At 40.8% G+C, this 23,157-nt stretch overlaps 1 protein-coding gene and 1 long non-coding RNA gene across 5 annotated transcripts in view; one reads left to right on the plus strand and one right to left on the minus strand.

The window, feature by feature from the left end:
• Nucleotides 1-20,876, minus strand: part of LOC120305221 — an 85,871-nt gene extending 64,995 nt beyond the window's left edge. The window contains exon 1 of the long non-coding RNA XR_005555970.1: nucleotides 17,528-20,876. This is a non-coding gene — a long non-coding RNA (uncharacterized LOC120305221). The remainder of the gene's footprint in view (nucleotides 1-17,527) is intronic.
• The window catches only part of EGFR (epidermal growth factor receptor), a 220,957-nt gene that overhangs the window by 67,536 nt on the left and 130,264 nt on the right, over nucleotides 1-23,157 (plus strand). The window lies entirely within an intron of this gene.

The raw sequence follows: 23,157 nt of genomic DNA on the forward strand, positions 1-23,157 counted from the left end.
AAAGAAATTCCATGACTTTCTTTATGGCTGCCATTTCACAGTCTTTACAGATCACAAGCCACTACTGGAGTTGTTCACAACCAATAAGTAAACCCCACACATCATCTCTCCTAGAATGCTGAGATGGTCTATTTTCCTGTCTGCATATGACTATACACTGGTTCACAAACCAGGCAAAGAAATGGGCCATGCAGATGGCCTCAGCAGATTACCTCTACAGTTAGTGGAGTCAGATCCTGCTCCAGCTCACCACATACTGTCCATTCAGGACTTACCTGAGTCTCCCCTCAATGTTAGGGATATGGCTGCTGAAACAGCCACTGATCACACACTTACACGCGTGCTGACATGGGTACTGTCAGGATGGCCTGACACGTGTACTTGCATAGAGTTCCAGAGTTTCTGAAAGAGGAAGTCCGAGCTATCCACCTTCAAGTGGTGTATCCTATGGGGTAGCAGGGTAGTGATCCCAACCTCATTGAGGACTAGAGTCTTGCAGTCTCTGCATGAGGGACATCCGGGAATAGTCAGGATGAAGGTGCTTGCACGCAGCCATCTTTGATGGCCTGGGCTCGGTAGAGATTGAGGCCCAGGTCCACAGGTGCACAGTTAGCCAACAGTCCAGGCCTGAAATGCCTCAGGCCCCTGTACATAGGTGGGAGGAGACACAAGCCCCTCGGTCGAGGGTTCATATCGACTATATTGGGCCCTTTCAGGGGCAATTCTTCCTTCTCCTCATGGACAGCCTTTCCAAGTGGCTAGAGGTCATTCCAATCTCCTCCACTACTACTGCTAGGACCATCCAGGTGTTGAGAGGAATCTTTGCTGCTCATGGACTTCCAGATGTCCATGTCTCTGACAACAGACCCAAAATTCACTTCTTTTGAGTTTCAGGCATTTCTACAGGCCAACATGATCCATCATACCACATCTGTACCATTTCATCCAGCTTCCAACAGCCAGGCTGAGCAGATGGTGCGCACCACCAAAGATGTTTTAAAGAGAATTACTCATGGAAACTGGCATCACAGGTTGGCTGACTTTGTTTTTTCACACTGCACCACACTATGCACAGCCCAGCTGAACTCCGCTTGGGTCGCTGGCTCATTACTAAACTGGACAGGTTGCACCCAGACCGGGTGGCATCACAGGTGTCACAGGTGGAGACTACAGGTGGGTGATCCGGTCTGGGCAAGGAACTATGGCCCTGGACATCTCTGGGTGACAGCAGTGGTATGCAAGGTCTTTAGGCCACTCTCATATGAAGTGGCCTTGGACGATGGTTGGGTGATCTGGCGACATATCGATCAACTGCGCTGGAGGCTTCCCAGCCACACTTCCGCCTCTGGCTCTGTTCTCAGGGGGGAGGAGGACCACAATTACGATTGTGGACCACAGTCTCTCCGCAAAAGTGGAACTTCTCAGGCACCAGTAGGGGGTCTTGCCATGGAGGCGGCTCCTGACTCTTGCACTCCTGATTCTGGCACCGGGTCAATGGGACATTGCCCGCAATTGGTTTTTCAGGCCAATCCATCTGCTGGTCTTGGGCTCATGGGACAGTGCTCCCAAGAGGGGTCCATTGTGGATTTGGGGAATTCCACCCTACCAATGGACTTGGGGAATTCCACCCCACCAAGGAACTCTGGTTTGGGTTTAGAGGATCCAGCCAGTTAGCAGCATAGGAGGTCGCCTGAGTTGAGAGGACATCAAAGTCCTGGCCTGCCTAGCCTGGCAGGCGAGCTGGCAGAACAGGCCATCACAACCACTCCAAGAAGGTCCAGGTGAGCCAGAGGTCCACCCAAGCATTTACAGGAGTATGTAAGACTCCTGGCAGTAGGTGGGCAGGTGTATGGTTGTTTAGAAATAAGAACGTGCTCAAAAGAACAAGTGTTCAGTTATAGTCATGCATAATAGTAAATTTCCTTGTGGGAGAGATAAAGGATTGATAAGGTATTATCTGTGTAATAGTAAAGTATTATGTTTTGAAATAAGAGGGGAGGGGTGTTATGTCCTGATAATTCAGCAGGTACAGGAGGCTGCAGAGAGGCCCGGGCAGACATGTGAATGCCCGGGACGGCGGGAGAAATGCCTTGCATTGATTGGCTGTTACTGTCCCTGCAAGGAGATATAAGAACAATCCGTGCCATTTTCTTTTGGCTCTGTTGTGAATGGAATAAAGACAAGATTGTTTGTTACTCCTGCTCATCTCAATGCCTATTATTTGGAAACAGAACAATACCTATTAAATGTCCTATAATAATGCACACTGTCTGTCTGTCTGTGTCTGTCTGTCTGTCTGTGTGTCTATAATTAATATAAAATAAATATCAATCTGAAAACATATCAAACATAGCAAGATTAGGGTAAGATACCTAGACTGCACTCACCTATTAGTTAAATGAAAAAGTCCTTAACTTATCAAACTGTCAGAGACTAAGGAAAGGAGGAAATTAATCAGGGATCAGAGTCAGGTGTCTGAAAGCCTTGGTGGCCATAATCCAGGGGTCTTCAAACTTGGCCCTTTTATGACTTGTGGACTTCAACTCCAGGCATGCTGGCTGAGGAATTCTGGGAGTTGAAGTCCACAAGTCATAAAAGGGGCCAGGTTTGAAGACCCCTGCCATAATCCTTGAACAAGGAACAGAAAAAAAATCCCAATCACATAAACATCAGAAGCACATAGGATTGCAGGGATAAATAAGGAATTAGATACAGGTGCAATTATGAATGTGAATGTTCTAACTCAGTGGTTCTCAACCTGTGGGTCGGGACCCCATTTGGGGTTGAACGACCATTTCACGGGGGTCGCCAAACAATGCAGTCCACCATTTTTCCCCCTTTTTCTTAGCTGTGCTACTCCCTTTTATTCTATTGGCTTTTGAAAGCCAATAGAATAGACGCTCTTAAATAGAGTCTAATTCTATTGGCTTTCAAAAGCCAATAGGAATTGTCCAGGCTGTCTTTGCCCTGCTGAGCCCGCCAAAAGTCCCATTCTGCAAACGGTGCTGCAGTGAAGGTGAGCTGTCTGGAAGTTTCCACCCCTCCCTGCTGAGCAACTACTAAAAATGTAAGTAAAAGAGGGCCATGGGTGGGAGGTGGGAGGCCGGCGGGTGCAGGGAGGGTTGCTGGCACGTGTGGGGCCCGGCGGGTGCCTTACCTCCCTTGGGCTGAGCCAGCTGGTGGCCCAGCCAGTGATCGGCCTGCGCCATCTCTGCCTCTTGCCAGCTACGCCTCGGCAGGCACACGGGGCAGCACCACGCATGCGCAGTGCTCCCAGGCAAGGAATGTCCTCGACTTACAACCGGTTGGGTAGTCCTCAACTTACAACCGGTTGGGGGTCGCGGCATTAAAAAGGTTGAGAATCACTGTTCTAACTGAAGGAGTCTAAACAATGTGTTTTGAAGTGTGTTGTGGCTTGAATAGCATACCATTAAAAAACCCTTACAAGACATAAAAATAATTTGTAAAATACTGAACAGCCTAAATGAAGAATGAGAAGGTAGATGAATTGGGAATTTCTTCTAGGCATTACTGCAGTAATCTAGGTATGAAATGATCAAACCATTTAAAATCACTATCTCTTCCATCAAAAATTCTGGGAGTATATGAATATTGATCAAATGACAATTTATAAATTGCATTGGTAAGTGAATGCAAAACCAAATAATTATCAACACATTTTTGGCAAGCAGAGTATGTCCTAGAGACAAATAGGAGGACACAATAGAATAGGAAGGGTAATCAGGTCAAAATATAAAAATTTCTGTGATAAGATAACAAGACAACTTGAAAATTTTATTTGGGATACTAGTCCACAATCTGCAAGGGTACTGGACTCAGTTACAGTGGTGACTGATACACCATTAAAAGACCTGAAATACCAAGTTAGGAATAGATTATCATGGAGAAAATGGAGTTGACAGCAATTTTAAGACATATAATCAATGTCCATCGAGATTTTCATTAGCTAAACTGAAATTACCACTTGACAAAGGTGGCTTTACTTTATTTGATTGACAAAATTATAATTGGGCTTATATTTTATCAATGTATGTGGCACAAAAAATCAGTACCATATAATTTTCTATGCAGTATATTGTAAAGTTATTATTTATTATTTTTTCAGTCACAACAAATTCTTGGAACAGCACAGAGTATTTAGTATTTTAAAATACTACAAATCTAACACTTATTCTTTTAAGTGTGTTCTTATTTCTAAGTAACCTTAAGCCTGCCCACCTACTGACAGGAACCTTATGTAGTCCTGTAAGTACTTGGGTGGACCTCTGGCCCGCTCTGATCTTCTTAGAACAAGTGTGCTTGCCTGGTCTGCAAGCTCACCTGCCAGGCTTGACAGACCAGGACTTTTATGCCCCCTATATTCAGGCGGCCCTCCATCATGCTGACTGGCTGGATCCTGTAAACCCAGACCAGAGTTCATTGGTTGGGTGGAATTCCCCAAGTCCACAATGGGCCCCTCTTGGAAGCACTGTCCCATGAGCCCAAGACCAGCAGACAGAGTGGCCGAAACAGCCAGTTGCGAGCAATGTCCCATGGACCCGGTGCCAGAGTCAGGAGTTGCCTCCATGGCAAAACCCCCTACTGGTGCATGTGAAGTTCCTCTTTCACAGAGAGACTGCAGTCCACGATCATAATCGAAGTCCTCCTCTTCCCCAAGAGCAGAATCAGGAGCGGAAGTGTGTGTCAACATTGCAAATACTGTTTATTCTTGCTTTGACAATATGCAGAGCAGAAGAGGGTGAGGGAAAAGCCCGGGAAAAAGAGAGGAAGGAAATCTTTGACCTTCATACTGATTGGATAACATGATATATGACTGCTAATTTAGGGAGGGAACATGCTGATAATTTAATTGCTCGGGGGAGGAGAATTTAGATCTTGGCATACCTCCATTATGGCTGTGCCGACATTTTGTAACAATAAATGACTTTTAGGAAAATCAATGCCTGGAAGTTCTTTGAAGTGTTTCATTAGCTGGAACCATAACAGTATGGCTGTGAAGTCTCCAGCGCAGTTGGTCGATGTGTCTACATAACACATGACCATCATCCAAGGCCACTTCAAATGACAGTGACCCAGTTACTTTGTAGACCACTGCTGTCACCCAGAGATGACCAGGTCCATAATTCCTAGCCCAAACCAGATCGCCCACCTGTAGTCTCCTAGGTGCCCGCGGCTATGACACCTGTGAAGCCACCCGGTCTGGGTGCAACCTGTCCAGTTTTGTAATAAGTAGATGATCCCAGTGGAGTTCAGCTGGGCTCTTTCCTGTGGCTGAGCAAGGTGTGGTGCGGTGGCAAAGAAGAAAGTCAGCTAACCTGTGATGCCAGCTTCCATGAGTGATCCTCTTTAAAGCATCCTTGGTTGTGTGCACCATATGCTCAGCTTGACCGTTGGAAGCTGATGTGGCATAACGGATCATATTGGCCTATAGAAAAGCCTGAAATTCAGAACAAGTGAATTGGGGTCCATTGTCAGAGACAAGAACATCTGGAAGCCCATGAGAGTCAAAGATCCCTCTCAACATCTGGATCGTCCTGGCAGTAGTAGTGGAGGAGATTGGAATGACCTCTAGCCACTTGGAATGGCTGTCCATGAGGAGAAGGAAGAATTGCCCCTGAAAGGGCCCAGTGTAGTTGATATGGACCCTCAACCAAGGGGCATGTGTCTTCTTCTACCTATGTACAGGAGCCTGAGGAATGGAACTGGGTCTCGATCTCCTTATTGAACCCAGGCCATCAAAGATGGCTGCACACAAGCGCCTTCATCCTGACTATTCCTGGATGTCCCTCATGCGGAGACTGCAAGACTCTAGTCCTCAATGAGGCTGGGATCACTACCCTGCTACCCCATAGGACACACCCCTTGAAGGTGGATAGCTTGTGCTTCTTCTTCCAGAAACTCTGGAACTCTGAGCCTGGACACGTGTCAGGCCATCCTGACAGCACCCTTGTCAACACTCATGTTAACGTGTGGTCAGTGGCTGTTTCTGCAGCCACATCCCTAGCATTGAGGGGAGACTCAGGCAAATCCTGAATAGAAAGTATGTGGTGAGCTGGAGCAGGATCTGACTCTATTAGCTGTAGAGGTAATCTGCTGAGGCTATCCGCATGGCCCATTTCTTTGCCCGGCTTGTGACCCAATGTGTAGTCATATGCAGAAAGGAAAATTGACCATCTCAGCATTCTAGGAGAAATTATGTTTGCTTGTTGGTTGTTTGCTTGTTGGTTGTAAACAACCCCAGCAATGTCTTATGGTCTGTAAAGACGTGAAATGGCAACCATATAAAAAATCATGGAACTTTTTTATGCCAGCCGCTATGGCCATGGCTTCTCTATCTATCTGCGTGTAATTACGCTCAGCAGATGATAGAGTAAGCTACAGAGACTCGTTTTCCATCAGCCTTTAAGTGACTTAACACAGCCCCATTCCCATAAGGGAATGCATCACAGGCTATGCACACAGGCAGTTGCTCATTAAAATGCGCTAAAACCGCATTTGAAGACAGCAAGGCCTTGACCTCTACAAAACTTCTTTCATGGACTTTTGTCCACTGCCATGGAGCCTGTTTATCCAAGAGCTGGTGTATCAGCTCAGCCACTACAGCCTTGTGAGGGAGGAATGAATGGTAAAAGTTTAACAATCCCAGAAAAGCCTGAAGTTCACTCTTTGACTTGGGACTTGGGGTCTGCTGAATTGCTTTGAGCTTAGATTCAGCAGGATGGATGCCTTCAGCATCAATACGGAACCCCAGAAACTCTGTGGAGGTGACTCCAATTTTACATTTCTTGCTTGAGCTTCAGCCTCGCTTGGCGGAAATGCAGCAAGATGGCCCTAAGTCTGTCAGCCAGAATTTCGGATGATTTCCAAGCAATGAGGACATCATCGAAGTAAGTGCAAACTCCTGAAATATTGTGGAGCATTCACTCCATCATGCTTTGGAAAATGACAGGGGCTATGTTAATCCCGAACTGCAGCCTTCTAACTTTAAATGCTCCCCGGTGAGTTACAATTGTTTGGGCTTTGCCGTTGTCTTATCAACTGGTAGTTGTTGATAGGCCTGAGCCAAATCAAGTTTGGTGAAAACTCGGCCTCCTTTAAGGGAGGCCAGGATGTGGCTTACCACCGGCATCAGGTACGAATGCTGCTGCAAGGCTTTGTTAAGTGTACATTTATAGTCTGCACAAATGCGGACTTCTCCATTGGCCTTCAGAGGCGTGACTATGGGAGTTTCCCATGGAATACTGTCCACAGGTTCTAGAATAACCTGCTGAATCAGCTTGTCCAGTTCTGCGTTAATTTTGTTCTTCAACGCGAAGGGCACCCGATGGGGCTTAATCCTAGTGGGGGCAACGGATGGGTCTAACCATAAAGCAATGGGACGCCCCTTGTATGATCAAGTTCTGGACTGAACACATCAGGAAACTCCTTGCAAATTGCCACAAGGCCTGTCGTTTGCAAGCTGTGAAGTCCGGTCACTTGAATCCCAAGGGTCTTGAACCAATCAAGTCCAATGAGACTCGTGCGGTCACCCCCAACCACAACTATATCTAACAACCCTTCAAAGTTCCTACGCTGCACTTTAAGCGTGGCGTCTCCCTTCACACTGACACGGGAATTCTGAAAGTCAGTACGAATTAAATTCGACAGCCTGAGTTTAACTCGCTGGCCGCTTCTACAACAAATTTTCTTAAAAGTGTTCTGAGATATGATCGATAAAGCGGACCCCGTGTCCAACTCCATTGATAGGGGAATCCCCTGCATCTTGATATCAATGTGAAGCTTCTTTCTTAGCGGCCTATGGGTCCCAGTTTTAAAAATACTTTTACAGGAGGCGCAAAAACCCACTCTATTCTGGCTGGGGACCCTGGTACCTTTCCGAGGCAATTCTCCTGCAGGATGATCCTCTTTGTGACCCAAACAGATGGCGGCAATGTGGCCTTGCCGGCCAAATGCTTGGCAAACAGCAGAACGGAAGTGGCAATCAGAGTGCTTGTGGCATCCTCCACATCCGAAACACTGAGGGAATAGAGTTGCCTTGTTGTTTTGCTCTTGGGGCCTTCTCTCTGCTGGCTGCTGTAAATGGTCGACCTCATTCTCTGAGTCCTGTTTGGATACCTCTCAAGCAACCTCTTGATGGACTGAGCTCGATGTTATAGGGTTCTTGGAGAGCCTCAAGGCTTTCACAACTCCTCCCACTGCTTCGTCGGTCGTAATCTCTCTCAGAGCATCCGGGAAAGAAATGTCTTCCTTTGAGAAGATCGTCTGTTGCAGCTCACGACTTCTCAGTCCACAGACTAAACAATCACAAAGTCTTTCTTCCAGGTCTTTGAATTCATATGGCCTAGCTGCTTGTTGCAATGCAATAATAAAATCCGCAGCAGACTCTCCCAGATGCTGGTCCCTCTGCTCAAATGCGTGTCGCCATGCAATCACCGAAAGCTTCGGTTCAAAATGTTCTCACAACATCCTCTTCAGCTCAGCATAAGCGATGGATTCAAGTGGTGCTGATTGATTGATTCTTGAATATATTTTTCTTTGCTGAGAATCATATTCCGTGACAAAAAAACTGGAATAGTAATAATAATTATCATCTGATCAATCAGGAAAATGATTCTTTAGGAACAGAATGGGCATGTTGAAAGCTGTCATATATCAAATCAAACTTTGCTCCATCTGGTTAGTTTATAAAAAATCAGATTGGTGGTGGTTCTGTTAGGAAGATGTTATTTTGGTAAAGCAGCTCCCCAGATTACAGCAAATCATGAATATATGCTGAGAACATCCACTTCCACTTCTGGAAACTTTATTTCTGGAAATCAGCCAGACTACTCCCAAATGGCCAAATAGGGAGTGGTCCAGAGAAAGATGGAATGTTCATGAGAGTTCTGGAATGATCAATCTCTGGAGATGGAATATGTTACGCAGACCTAGTATATGGTGTGGTTTAGAGGGCTATAGTCAGCATTGTCTTGCCTTTGTACACACTGAATCAGTTTTGCAAATTAGTAAATAGTTGGCAACTAGTATTACTCCAAACAATTTTGGAAAGTGACTATTATTTTTTCTTTATAACATAGTGAGAGTTTCAATTAATTATAACTTTGCTTAGAATAATAAACATATATTAACTTGTTTACAGTATGTAGTTATATAACTCCCCAACTTGCTTCTGTTCTTTGCCATCTTTATTATATCTAATAAGATCAAGAGAAGTTCATCTTTCTTCTATTTATTTAGAGTCATATTTTCTTAGTGTCAGCTAGATTTCCAGCTTGCAGTTTGCAGCTTGTTTGCCCTTGGTGGGTAAGTGAGCTGATAGGAAGTGTTCCCATTAGAAATGGAAGGGAGGATTGCTACCCATCAACAGAGTGAAATTGTTTAGACTTTACCAAGGCCAACCCTGGGCCTCTGGGCCATCTGCTGAATAGGGTTTCTCATAATATCACATTGGACGTTGATTGGTCTGCCTGGGCTGGACTCTGGGGGGGGAGGGGTTAGGGGTTACTTTCAAAGTGTAACTTTCATGCGGACTTTACTCAGCTCTTGCCTTGCTTTTGCTGCTATCAGTTCATTCCTAGTAAAAGTACCTCTTCTCTAAATCCATGGAGTTTTCTTACCAGGATTCTTAGGACCCAACATTAGGCACAATCTGCTTTATTGGCCAATCCGGAGACAGTAGTCTACTGAAGGGGCCTAGCTCTCAATGTCAACCCACTGGAGCAACCGGAAGAATGCAGAGCCCTGGGAGATCTCCCCCCAGGGCCACATCGCACTCAAGATGAGGCAAACTGACTGGAGCTGGAGCTTGATGAGGAGACAGTTTGACGACCTTGAGGAGCATCTGCAGGGGGTAACTTTTACTAGGAGCCATTGAGGATACACAGAGTGAAGGGACATGAAGGAAATTGTGGTGAGATCCCCCATTTGACTCTGACCGTGAGGACCTCATGCTGAGCCATACATTGTATCTGCTGCAAGAGGTGATCAAAAACTGGAGAGCCACAAAAATACTAGCTCAGATCTCCATCCAGCAACCCAGTGGCAAGACCCAATGGCTTCCATTGCCCCATAGGAGGCTGCAATCACATAGCCACTGGGAGCTGCAGCTGCTCTGCTTCCCCTCTCCCCCCAGTCTGGGAAAACTACCTCCCAAAGGCAGCAGGTTCTTGAAGTTCACCATTGGGAGTGAAGTTAGGAGGATCCCAAATCGCTGGGATTCAGCTTTGCTACTGCTGTTGCTGCTGCTGAGACATGCTGGGGCTATGCCCCGCCGCTGCCTCCTAAGCTCACTGGCTTAAAGGAGTCAGCTTCAAGGGTGAAGCAGCAGCAGTGGCAGAGCACTCCATCCCAGGAGAGAAGACTGGAATCCCTCTGTTTCCAACCATCCCATTTTCAAGAAGACAAAGGTTCTAGTCTCCCTCTGGGCAAGAACTGTTTGGGGTACCCAAACACTTTTCACCTGGATGTAGAAATGTCAGAGAATGGAAGCTTCATCTGCTTAGAAATAGGGTGTTTGGAAATGGAGTGAATCCCTCCATTTCCAACCACCCCATTTTCTAGCAGATGAAGTCTCTGTCATTTTTCAGAAAAGTGCATGGCACATCTGGATCATCTGCCTCTCCCCTTCCACACTGCACCAAGGGGTTGGAGGGCTGCAGCTGTTGCTGCTGGACACCGTTGGACCCTGCACACTCACTATCATTTGTGCTGGCCTTGCCCCCCCCCCAGGCTTATTTTCCAGGTAGGCTTATATTAGGCCCATCCCCATAAATCAAGCTCGGGCTTATTTTCAGGTTGGGTCTTATTTTCAGGGAAACACGGTAGAGCTACCTGAGAGTGGGGAAAACATGGTTATTTGGGTCATTATGGATCTCTTTTCCAAACAAGTACATTTTGCTCCTTGCTCTAAGATACCACCAGCTAAAACACTTGCTAAACCTTTCATTCAACACGGTTCCTGACCGCATCATCTCAGATAAATTTCACTTCCCAGTTTGGGCAGGAATTCCTTAAGTTATTAAGGGGTTAAGCTCTGCCCATCACCCACAAACTAATGGGATGTGTGAACATGCTAACTCAGTTTTGGAACAGTACCTTAGGTGCTATGTGAATTATTTGTTGGATAACTGGGCTGACCTACTGCCATTGGCAGAGGTTGCTTATAATAACTCAGCGCATAGTAGACCAGTTTCACTCTTTCAAGGCAGCTTCTGGCCAGGATTTCCCATATCAGAACTGCCCTAAGAGCTGCCTCTGACCCCCTTGCTGGTAGAATGGATTAAAGAGCTTTAACAAACCTGGCTGGTAACATGTAAGGCATTGGAAGATGCACATCAAGCCCATAAGAAGCAGGCTGATAAAAAGTGGGTGAAGCCAAAAGAGTTCCAAATGGGTGATAAAGACTATTTATCCACAAAGTACTTACAGACTACCCAAAAATAAAAGAAATTTGAATCTAAATATGTAGGACCAATCCCAATTGTGAAAATTATAAACCCAGTTACTGTGCAGTTGGACCTGCCAAAGAATCTTCAACAGATCCATCCTGTGTTTCATTGTAGTCTGCTCAAGCCTGAAAGGGTGTCTCCTCTTTGCCCTGCTCTTCCCGTCCTTCCAGTGCCCATTCTGACAGAGGAGGAACAGCATTTTGAAGTTAAGACATTTTTAGACTCTGGAAAGTATAAAGGGAAAGTACAATACTTAGTGGCATGGAAGCATTTCCCACCTTCACAATCGGAATGGGTGGATGCCCGCAATGTTTGGGCCCCTAGACTGCTTCAGGCATTTCACAGGAAATATCCAGATAAACCTGAGCTAAGCAGTGTTCCTTAACTGACTTTCTCTATTGTTTTCTCTTATGCCTTTTACTCTTTTTTAGGGATAACACTTCTGTTGAAGGGGAGGGAAGTGAATGTCAGCCAGATTTTCAGCTTGCAGTTCATAGCTTGCTTGCCCTTGGCAAGCAATGGGGGGGGGTTGCCATTTGGGTGGGAAGTGAGCTGGTATGAATCTGGCTTCCCCATTGACGTTGCTTGTTAGAAGGCTGAAAAAGGTGATTATATAACTCCAGGACAATACAACTGTCATAAATAGAGTCAGTTGCTAAGTGTCTGAGTTTTGATCATGTGACTATGTGGATACTGCAATGGTCATGTGAAAATGGTCATAAATCACTTTTTTCAGTCCTGTTGTAACTTTGAATGGTCACTAAATGAAATGATGTTGTTGCCCACAACATCAAAGATTTTGCACAGGTCCTCCCACCACTAATTCTCATTTTAAAATTTAATTTACAAAGTATGACTACTCTGGATTTATGATATCTGCTTAATTTAAGTCTATATAAATGTATATTTTTACATTACCTGTGTATCCTGTCCAGAAAATGGGGGGATAATACTTATATTATCACTAATAAATAAAAAATTGAAGTCATAATTAACAGGAATTTCTCCATATTTGTTCAAATATATATGCACGTTTGTATAAATTAACAGGTTTTTCCTGATACCAGTGTAAGGATTTATTTATTTATTGTTTGTTTGTTTGTTTAGCATATGGCATATCATATATGGACTAACAATATAAATTAATATTTCAACTAGATTAGTACAATCCAATAAAATATGAACGTCAACATGTTCTATGTTCAAATATCAATATCTAGGCCAGAGGTAAGCATGGCTGGGTGCCCCCTTGGGGAAGTGGGGCTAGGCTGGGCTGTGGGGTCCTATTGGCCCGGGAGCTCGAGGGCCAGGCTGGGTGCTTGCCTTTCACTGCCCAGGGCTCCGGGCAGCCCAGGGAACCATCAACACTAACCAGGTGCCCAGATCCTCCTCTGGCAGGTCTGCGCCCAGACTCCTCTCTGCTCAGGCCACAGTGTTCCATTTGCCCTGTGCCCATGGCACAGGGCACAGCCATCCTTCTTGACAACATCAGTCTTTAGTGCATGGTTCCTGATACTGGGCAGAATTATATAAGTCACATAATTTGTGTTATGATGTCATAATACATCTTTTGTCATTTTCCTCCTTTCTTCTCAGGCAGGTGGCTATGGCTGTTTTCTTCTCTATTAAACATTCTCTTTCCTTGGTTTCGTATGGAATATCATTGTATTACTCTGAAGTTTTTGAATTAATCTTTTTCATAAACTGTTCTGAAAAGTTTGTAATGGTACTTTAATTATTATTCCTCCTTCCACTCTGCAGTTTTAAACTTTTACAAGAATATTATTTTTGCTTAAACAGCAGGATAGAAAGGGTCTATGACAATTCGCTGTGGCCAACTCACCAAGGCCAATTTGCCACAACTTGCCATGGTCAACTCACCACAGGATAACTTGTTGCGGGACAAAACTTATACTAATCTCAAAGAAATTATGGAATAGAAGCATTAAAGAGAGGATGCAAAAAGAGGGACAGAATGAAATGTGAATGGAAAAAATTAAAATATCTTTTTATTTATTTTAAATAATTAAATAGAATTGTTAAATTGTCTCACAGTGAGTGATCCCACAACGAGTTGGCTATGGCGAGTTGTCCCTTTCCCGGTTGTCCCATTCCCAGCCAAAAATTGATTTTAAAAACAGATGGCATAAGCTTCATCTGAATAAAAATTAAAAGTTATACCAAAGAGGAAAAAAGTAAGCTAAATATATACATCAGATTTTTGTTAAGTTCACTTCCATTTCTCCCACTCCATTTTTTAAAAGTAGTATGCATGCTGATTCTTTTGAAAATCTTAAATGAGTGTGTATGCCTTGAGATTCACCATAAAAAATAGATGCACAATTAAATGGCTTTGTGAAGGGGAACATGTATGAAAAGCCTATTATTTGAAATCAAATAATTAAAATGGGAGGGAGAGAGATATGAAAAAAAATACTGCCTAGCTGTTTTATCAAAGAATGTTTTAAGCATTTATTATGCAAACACCCTTAGGAGTGGGATATTCTTTGTTCTGTCAAATGAAGATTAGAAAAGAACCCTTAAATTATATTATGAAATGTATTGATCTTTCTATTTTATCAGAATACTCAGCACAGGAATTGTAGAAAGTGACACTCTGGAAGTCACTCTGGTTATTGGAGAAAGATAAGTTACTCTTTCTTTGTTTCTCCATTTTCTATTACATCATTTTCCAGTTTCTCCATTTTCATAAAAGAAAGTTCTTTATTTACTTGTCTGCCCTCTGTACGCTTTAAATTGAGTTAGGAAAGATAGAGATCTAAATTTGTAGCAGATAGCACATGGAAAAATTGACCCCCTGCTACTTTGAACTTTATTTCATCTATTCACTTCCAGCATGATTTTCCTAGTATAGGAAAGTGATAGCAGAATTAATCCAGACTTTCACAATACCTGGGTTAAGAATTATATGCCATTGTGGGAATATTATCAGTAGTATATATTGTATATTTTAGTCTCTGGGTTATTTGCCTTTTTCTGACTTTTTATAGGTTTATTTTTAGTTGCATTGGATGTTGTTTTTAATTCTTATGCTGCCCAGAATTGTTTAGGCCTATAAATTTGATTTATATATAAATGAATGAATGTATAAATGCAGGAAAGCCCAGGATTCTTTTTGATTTTTTTGTAAACATTATAAATAGATCTGTCCTAGAAAACAACAAATACAGCTTACACTTCTTTCTTCATCCACATTTCAGGATTATTTCATCAATAGATTCCTGACCTCTGGTTATATTTTCAGTAACAGATTGCACAAACACAAGAGTGGAAATGTAACCAGATTTTCTACATCTCTTTGTGACATCAGCTTAATTTAGATATTCAGCTTTCATAAACAAAGGATTTGTAAGTGAAAAGCTCATTGTAGGGTAGATGATCTAATTTGTCTCCTGCTGAGTTTAAACTGTTACCATATATATTATAAGTTACATAAAAGTAAATAAAATATGTAGCATGCCTATGATTTAACATTTAAAATGTATAACAAAGAAACTTTTACTATCATCATTTTCATAAAGATAGTTTTTGGAAATATAGTGGTATAATACAACAAATTGATAATATTAATTTGTACTCCACCACAATCAAAAGATATTGGATGAAATTACACAAAGCATCCATAATAAAAGTATATAAGAAACAAACAAAAAAGTCATGCAATAATCATTTTGATGCTACCAGCTTATTTCGAAAACCCTTCTAGAAAACAAAGTTTTTAATATCCTGCATAAAGCACAAAGAATGGATGAGATAAAATTTTTGAGGAGAGATTGTTTTAAAGTATATACAGATCTACAAAAATAGATGCACCTAGGAATGTACCTTGGTTCATTGTCAATAATCTAGACAAGTGATGATGATGGAATCACTTATGAGTAAGGATCATTTTACTGTAAACAGAACAGCAACTGGTGCTGGGCAAAAGTTCTCCTCACAGAGAGGTAGCTCTGAGTCCTCCAAGGCTTGCAAATTTCTCAAAGAACCAAAAATGAGTAGGAAAAAATGGCTGCAACCATGCTCATTTGTAGAGTTGACACCATCTAATTCAGAGAGAGTGCCACCTAAGCAAAAAATAATATTAGAGATCTTTGATGAATAGACAACAGCTTACTCTTGCTAGGGCAGGAGTCGGCAATCATAAACATTCAAAGAGCCACTTGGACCCATTTCTCACAGAAAAGAAAACAATGGGAGCCACAAAACCTTTTGACATCTAAAATGAAGATAACACTGCATATATCCTTTTTTATCTTTATGTTGCATCTTTATGTTGAAATCAATGAACTGCTACAAAGAAAACAATTTTTTATGCCGGAGAAAGAGGGGAAAAAAACCTTTCTCCTTCATCCCAACAGGTGAAAACAATTTTAGTAGCTTATCTACTATCTTTAAATACAGCATAATTATCCCCATACCTCATCTCTTAATTTAAAAAAATCAAAATATTTCATTAAACGTTCTTTACTAAAAGTCCAGTAAGGACAACATATATTCATATTCTCTCTCTCTCTCTCCCTCCCTCCCTCTCTCTCTCTCTCTCTCTCTCTCTCTCTTTCCTCTCCCTCTCTTTTTTCTCTCTCTCCCTTTCCTCTCTCTCTTTCCTCTCCCTCTCTCTCTTTTTCTCTCTTTCTCCCTCTCTCTTTCTTCTCTTCCTCTCTCTCTCTTTCTCTCTCTTTCTCCCCCTCTTCTCTTTCTTTCTCCTTCTTCTCCCTCTCCCTCTCCCTCTCTCTCTTTCTCTCTCTCTCTCTCTCTCCTCTCTCCCACCCTCTATCCCTCTCTCCAATCTTCTGCTCACTTGGCCAGCTGGCCTCACACAGTCTGCAACGTTGATTGGGCTGGCTTTCTCCTGGCCTTGATCTGCCAGTCCTCTTCCCCCACTAACTAAGTAAAAGTGTGTGTGTGTGTGTGTGTGTGTGTGTGTGTGTGAGAGAGAGAGAGAGAGAGAGAGAGAGAGAGAGAGAGAAACTTCTTACTTCCTGTGGAGACGTAGCAAGAGCAGGTGCCCATCCAATAAGCTTGTCAGCTTGTCGGAGAACAGTGTAAGGCCAGCTGGCCAGGTGAGCAGAAGATTGGAGAGGGGGGGAACACAAATACCTCTCTCTGTCTCTCTCTCTCTCTCTGCAAATGGCAGAGGAAGACTGGGAGCCGCAGTAGAAGGCTGAAAGAGCCACATGTGGCTCCAGAGCCGCGGGTTGCAGACCCGTGTGCTAGGGTTTAACTTCAGACCATTTCAAAGGCACATAGACTCCAGAAACTGGGTCTTCTTTACAGTTGGGATAACAATGATGGCTCTCATAAATACATTGCTATCATACCCCCAAACAGCAGTGTTCCATCTACACTTTAAAAATAATAGGAAAGAAAATATTGAACCCTTGAATACCTTCAAGTAAGCTGGTTGATATCTCCCCATTAATATCACCAACAACTGAAATTGCCCATTAAGAAAGGAACAGAATTATTGTAAACAGTACTTCCAATCCCCAATCCTTGCAACTGATTGCTCAGAGATCTAAAGGATCCGAATAGAAGAACTACCCGCCAGTGTATTATTCACAAAAAGGATGCTCTTCAGTTGTACATTGACTATAGTAATCTAGAAAGGGTAGGTTAGTCTAGCTGATATGTGTTAAATGCAGAAAGATCCAGGAAAAACCTCTTAATGAAGACACAGTCTTGACAAAGCTGCCTGCACTGCTGCCATATCTCAAGGCAAGGAATTGACCACCTCCTGATCCATTTGTCATGCTTTTCTGGATCTCCAAGGAACTAGCAGTACAAGTATCAAACGTACAGATGGCTAAGAATAAACATTGGAAGACCTGATTCAATTCAGAGACCAGAGGTGGTGTCTGGTTATCTACTGGACTTTGCTTATGAAGACTAGGACTGTGCTAATTGGTCATAACAGCCAGTGAAATATCTATCTGTTCTAAAAAACAGAATTGTTTATACTAAATAGCATACAGAATGACAGCCAATCAACTAAATAAGAGATGATAAATAACAATGCTTCTCTTTCCTTATTGCCTTACCAGCTTGAACCTGAACTCCTACTGATCTTGGTCAACTTCATTATTTATCTATCTCTACCAGCATTTCAGATGTTTCTCTTGCTGGTTCCTCTCACAGAAGCCTTCCCAAGGAACTAATTGGGTGTATCTGACAGAGAAAGGTTGTTCAGGCTACTATCTTGTCAAGCACATGGGCCACATCCTGTTACTATGGCAACCAAGACTCAGCAGACTACTTGCAGGATCACTGAAAAATAACTTTCCACAAATATCTTTAGGAAACTATTCAGACCCATAAAGTGCCTGAGGCAGATCATTCTAATTTGTTCTTTTTTACTATGGAAGATGTGAGTGGCCATCAGTCTTATTGGGAGCAGAAAGTGATATGATCAACACCCATTTGTTCTGAGGAAAAAGAACTAGCTCAAAAGTTTCACCTCTTTTGTGTATTATGTATGTATTGAGACATGCCTATTATCCTCATGGAAGTTATAAACTCCCAAGCTTTATTCAAACAAGTCCTGAAATCATGTCAATTGAAGTCACCCAACTCCAAAAGACCACAGAACTTCAGTGCCAGCTATAGAACCAGATCAAATATTTTTAGGAAGGGAATCTATTAAACAGCAGAAGAGCAGAATTCCAGTGCAGAATATTTTGCACTATGTGTATTTTATATAGTGTATCACTTAATACTTGTTCCTTTTATTAAAGAATGATTATTTTTCTTTTAAATAAAACATTTAAACAGGGTAGAGGTAAAGTACCACCATATTTGTTTTAATCATACTTAAACAGCCTAGAATTTGCACTAAGTGATAGCAAAGGAAGCAAGACAACAAGGGACAAGAGTATACCTTATCTTTTAAATGCAGATGGCAGAATTATATCTTATTATTCTATGGGTCTACTACAATCTTCAGAATGACATAATAAATTATATTATTGTTTAATATTTATTGTTTTATTATTTAATAATATTAAACTAGCATGTAATTGCTAATTTTCTGTTGCTAAAATAAAAATTAGTGTCTCCAAGAAAAACTAAGATAAAAATCCATAATGAACCCTTTTGTTGATTCCCGTGCCCCCCCCCCATTAATTTTAACTAATTTATTGGGGATGAAAGAACCAAAGTTGGGTGCCTATTGTGTAATAATTAATAAATTTAAATTAATAAATGTTAATCTATCTGCTCTTCTTTTGAAAAAAAACTTCACACTCATTGCAATATGTGGAAGGCTTTTAGAAATGAGAACAATATTTTTATTGCAATGACACATCCGAGAATATCTGTTTAATTCTGAAGAACTGCATAGTTTTTCACAGTTCCATGACAACCTGATTGAAAAGATTAAACATGCCATTCAAGTTGCCTAGGGCAGGTAAAATCCATGCCAAAAAACAAGAAAAGGAGAGCAGGAAACAAGAATCAAGTTTAACAAACTGGAAGGATTAACAGCAAGCATAACTATTGAGCAAACCAAGAATTTGGCTGCGCTGTAGATTTTCCATTCACTGTATTTTGGAGAGTGCTTATTTCTTTTTCCCTTTCTTTATTTCCCAAAGCCAAAAGTACATTTATAGAAACCTTTGAATGACAAATTAAACTATAGGCCAAGATGAGACTCAAGTTCAGGCTTTTATTCTATATAACTATATGAAGAAATTGAACTTGTATCTTGCTAATGCTTCTGCTTTGTGTTTGGTACACTTTGCTGTTTTCTTAATATGTTGGAGCTAATCAAGTATTGGAAGTAACATATGTGAAAATGGCTGAATAGCCATAATACAGGATTGCTACATTTAAAAAAAAATTCAAACACACTTCAATTCATTTGTGACATTTTATTTAGGTGTATCTGATGCAGACTAAACCTGGAGAACAGTACAGATGTTGTAGACCATTTTATGTATCTGCTTGTACATTAGTATAAATAACAGTTGAAAATCAATTTGGTATAGTGGTTAATATATTGAGCCAGTCCCTTTCTCTTGGCCTCAGGAAGGAGGCAATGGCAAACCACTTCTGAAAATCTTGCCAAGAAAACTGTAGAAACTTGTACAGGCAGTCTACATGAATCAAACAAAGTTGAATAGAAGAAAAAAAATGAATACAGTTACAACTATTTAGGTATTTAGAGCCAATGCTGTATAGCGGCAGTGTGAAGAACTAGAGTAGGAAATGCTCGTTCATTTATGACCATTTGGGTGACCTTGAGACTGAAACTGCCTGGGTCCAGTCATTGTTCTAAGTCATATATACTTTGTTTTCATTATGTATAATACTGCATATAAAAGGGGATATTATGCCTTTGGTACATTATAGAGTTGGCTTAATAAAATATGTGAACACAGATACTGTTGCTCAATTATCTACTTTACAAACTTGTAAAAATAAAACAGGTGAAAGTAATTCATAACCATACATATTGTTATGTACTACTTGGAAAAATTGTGAGATGTAAATGGACAAATGAATAAAATTAATAGCTCTCTAAGATGTAATGTGGGTTCAGATCTGCAGCCTTAGTTTGATTTCAACAGGACAGAGCTCCTACTATAACTCTATGTCAATCACAATATCCTTTGGCCTTCTCTGTCTTGTATCATCAATCTACACTATAACTATATTTTATTGTACTCTTTCTATAATTTATTTTTCCCAAAAGACATTATACATTTTTACATTGACACAACTTCTCAATTTCTTCTCAGTATTTGGTAACCAACTTCTTGCATGCTTCATGGCTTTACACGTTCCATCTTGAGGTCTAAATCAATCCCATTTTTCTGCTCCTGTTTCCTTACCAGATTTATCTGTTAGCTTTTTGATAATTTATCCCTATTAATGAGAGCCAGTTGGTATAGTAGTTAAGACATCAGAGACTCTGAATTTTTCCTATTTTAGGCACAAAGCCATTCATGTGACCTTGGGACAGTCACTCATTCCTACGAAGAGAAGGCAATTGCAAGTTGCTTCTGAAAATTGCAGACTAGTCCAGGCAATTGCTAGAATTGGTAATGATTTGAAGAGATGTGCACACCTCTCTGCCTATTAATGTTGGGTTTTTTTTATTTCATTGTTTGGCTAAATATCGCAGCCTGTCAGAGTAGAAATATTACCACCCCACTTTTCCATTGTATATTGGATTCTTTTAGGAACATAACCATGAATGCTTTATATTTACATGTATTTTTCTGTACCAAAACTTGAGATACTAAAAGATCTTTCCTTTATCCTGTAATTAGATGTTAATTATTCAGCATCAAGAATTTTAATTTCAAACTGCAGCAAGAATCTTCATTTCAAATGTCAGCTTAGTGATGAACTTAGTTACAGCATTTCGAGTCACACCAGGAAAGTGTTTTTGTCCTTTCAGTTCAATCAAATTTTCTTCTTAGCCAAATTATACTTGGCTATACCACTTATGAGTAAATACTGTTATTACAATTCTATGAGTCCATCTTTGCTAGCAAATGAATAACAAATTATCTGGTTTTGTTTAATTATGTTCTCATGTCCGGGTGGAGACAAAAAAGTAAATTAACTATGATTATCCTTTAGAATTATTTAATATAAATAAGCCTACATACAAATATAGCCTCAAATGCTACTGTTGGTTAGTTTAGGGGGAAAAGAGAGAGAAAACTGAAATATTTAACCTCTCAAAATATAAATGGCTTCCTGTTTAAAACTGAATATTTAGTAATATTAGTAATATTTAGTAATTTAGTAATTTTAGAATGATTGCATATTCATTTTTCAAGCATTTGAAAAGTCATTAAAATAGAATTATAAGTTCTAAAAAGGGAAAATTATATTTATATTAATGTGAATATAATATTAACATATCATGTACTTGGAGAGTTAACTAAGCTTTTGAGAACAGATATTTTTAAAATTAAAAAAAAAACCTTTGAAAATCATATAAATATTCTAATTGTCTTTTTTTAAAATATTGTGGCTGTCTCTCAGAATTGTATTGTATTGTTGACAATATGGCATATTCTGGACATTGTGTTTGACCTCTGGGGGGGGACAATGTTCTAATATCAAATAACTGGAAAATATGGTTTTTAAGCCTTTCATGTTAGTATTTCCACCAAAAGATGGGTAGGATACAGACGTATTATAGCCTCCTTTTTAGTTTGTACATCAGTTTAATAATCTGGGCTTTCTATTCCTCTGATCATCATTGTCCAATGTTAGCAAACTGCACAATTCCAGTTTTGCTATAGGCTATAATTTTGTCTTTTTCTCAGGTAGAAATGAGAAGGACATTGAAAGCATTGGTTTGCTTCTGTCCCTAAAAAACAACTTATAGTAAATTATCAAAAAACTAAAGTGCTATTGTTTGTGCCAACTTCAACTGTGAGTAGAATGGATACAACAAATGATAGCACAAAATCAAACAACCTGGAAAGATATGTCAGAGTCCTAGGGAAATAGAAGCAGAAATAGATAGTCATTGTGCTCTCTGTCAGGTTAGTTCTTTAAAAAGAGATAAATATATATCTTCCTTGACTCCCTATAAAGAGAACAACAAAGGAGCATGTAAATTAGAAATTTCATAGAGTAATTTGTACATGGACATAAGTACTGTTGAAAAAAAGATGCTTTTATACCACCCCCACAAAAATGCACAGGATAGGTCATCTAACCTGGCAAAGGTAAAAGCCTAACAGAATTTCAGAATTAGAATTGAAGAGAGATAAATGTCACTACATGCCTATTTGAGAAGAATCCATAAAAGGTAGGATTGAAAATCAACATCTCAGATATCTTGTTTAAGACTACCTCTGACATTTTCAAGCCCCAATGAACAGAGAGGACCACAGAGAGTTTAAGGACTGGAGCTTTCTATTAGCTTTCATTAGTCTCTGAAAACTAGTGGAACTAGACCCAGAGGAGAAAAATAATCAGTTTTAACAAAAATTAAGGAGAAAGTGTCAGGCACTGACAGAAATCAAACCTATTTCTAACAGTAAAATAGCATTCGTCATGCATCTTGGAAATCGTGGTCATTGCTCTTATAAATTTGGACTGGATAGTTTCCAGAATATTAAATTTTGTAAATATGCAAATTGGAATACTATAAAAAAATGAAATATGGCCTTAGTAAGAAATACCTCACCAGTTGCAGGAATAAAATATGCCCCCTTTGAATGGAAGACTCTTAAGAGAGTCTATGGTGCCATGCTAGGGTCACTCTTGCCAGGTAATTAGAAAGCCTGGAAGTGCACCCAAGATACTTACGTATTTAATAGACCCCTGCTCTATTGGAGTCCCACATTTTTCCATTTATGTATCCTTCTAAAAGTCCAAGTTACTGCATCATGGTTGTCTGCATTCTAGCTTTAGAATAGGCTTTTGAGAGAAGAGATAGTATTGCCATTAGAACTCTTGTATATCTTTGTAGCAACTCTGCAATGAACCTCGCTGAAGCCATCTTGCTCATTTTCGATTGCCCAAGATTGGGGAGAAGAATAGGAAATTCTATGCTAGCCTAAACAATCTTTGTCCCTTGAGAATCAAGGTAATTTCTGTTCCTTCAGCTGGGGGGTTGAACCTAATGGTAGAAAGCCCGCCAAACTATTTTGTTGGGAAAAGTAGCTGATTGCATAGGCTATGAGGTGGGGAGTTTAAT

Source organism: Crotalus tigris, unplaced genomic scaffold (assembly GCF_016545835.1).
Source record: "Crotalus tigris isolate CLP2741 ecotype Arizona unplaced genomic scaffold, ASM1654583v1 scf7180000017666.379230911805:20528666, whole genome shotgun sequence".
NCBI lineage: Eukaryota > Metazoa > Chordata > Lepidosauria > Squamata > Viperidae > Crotalus > Crotalus tigris.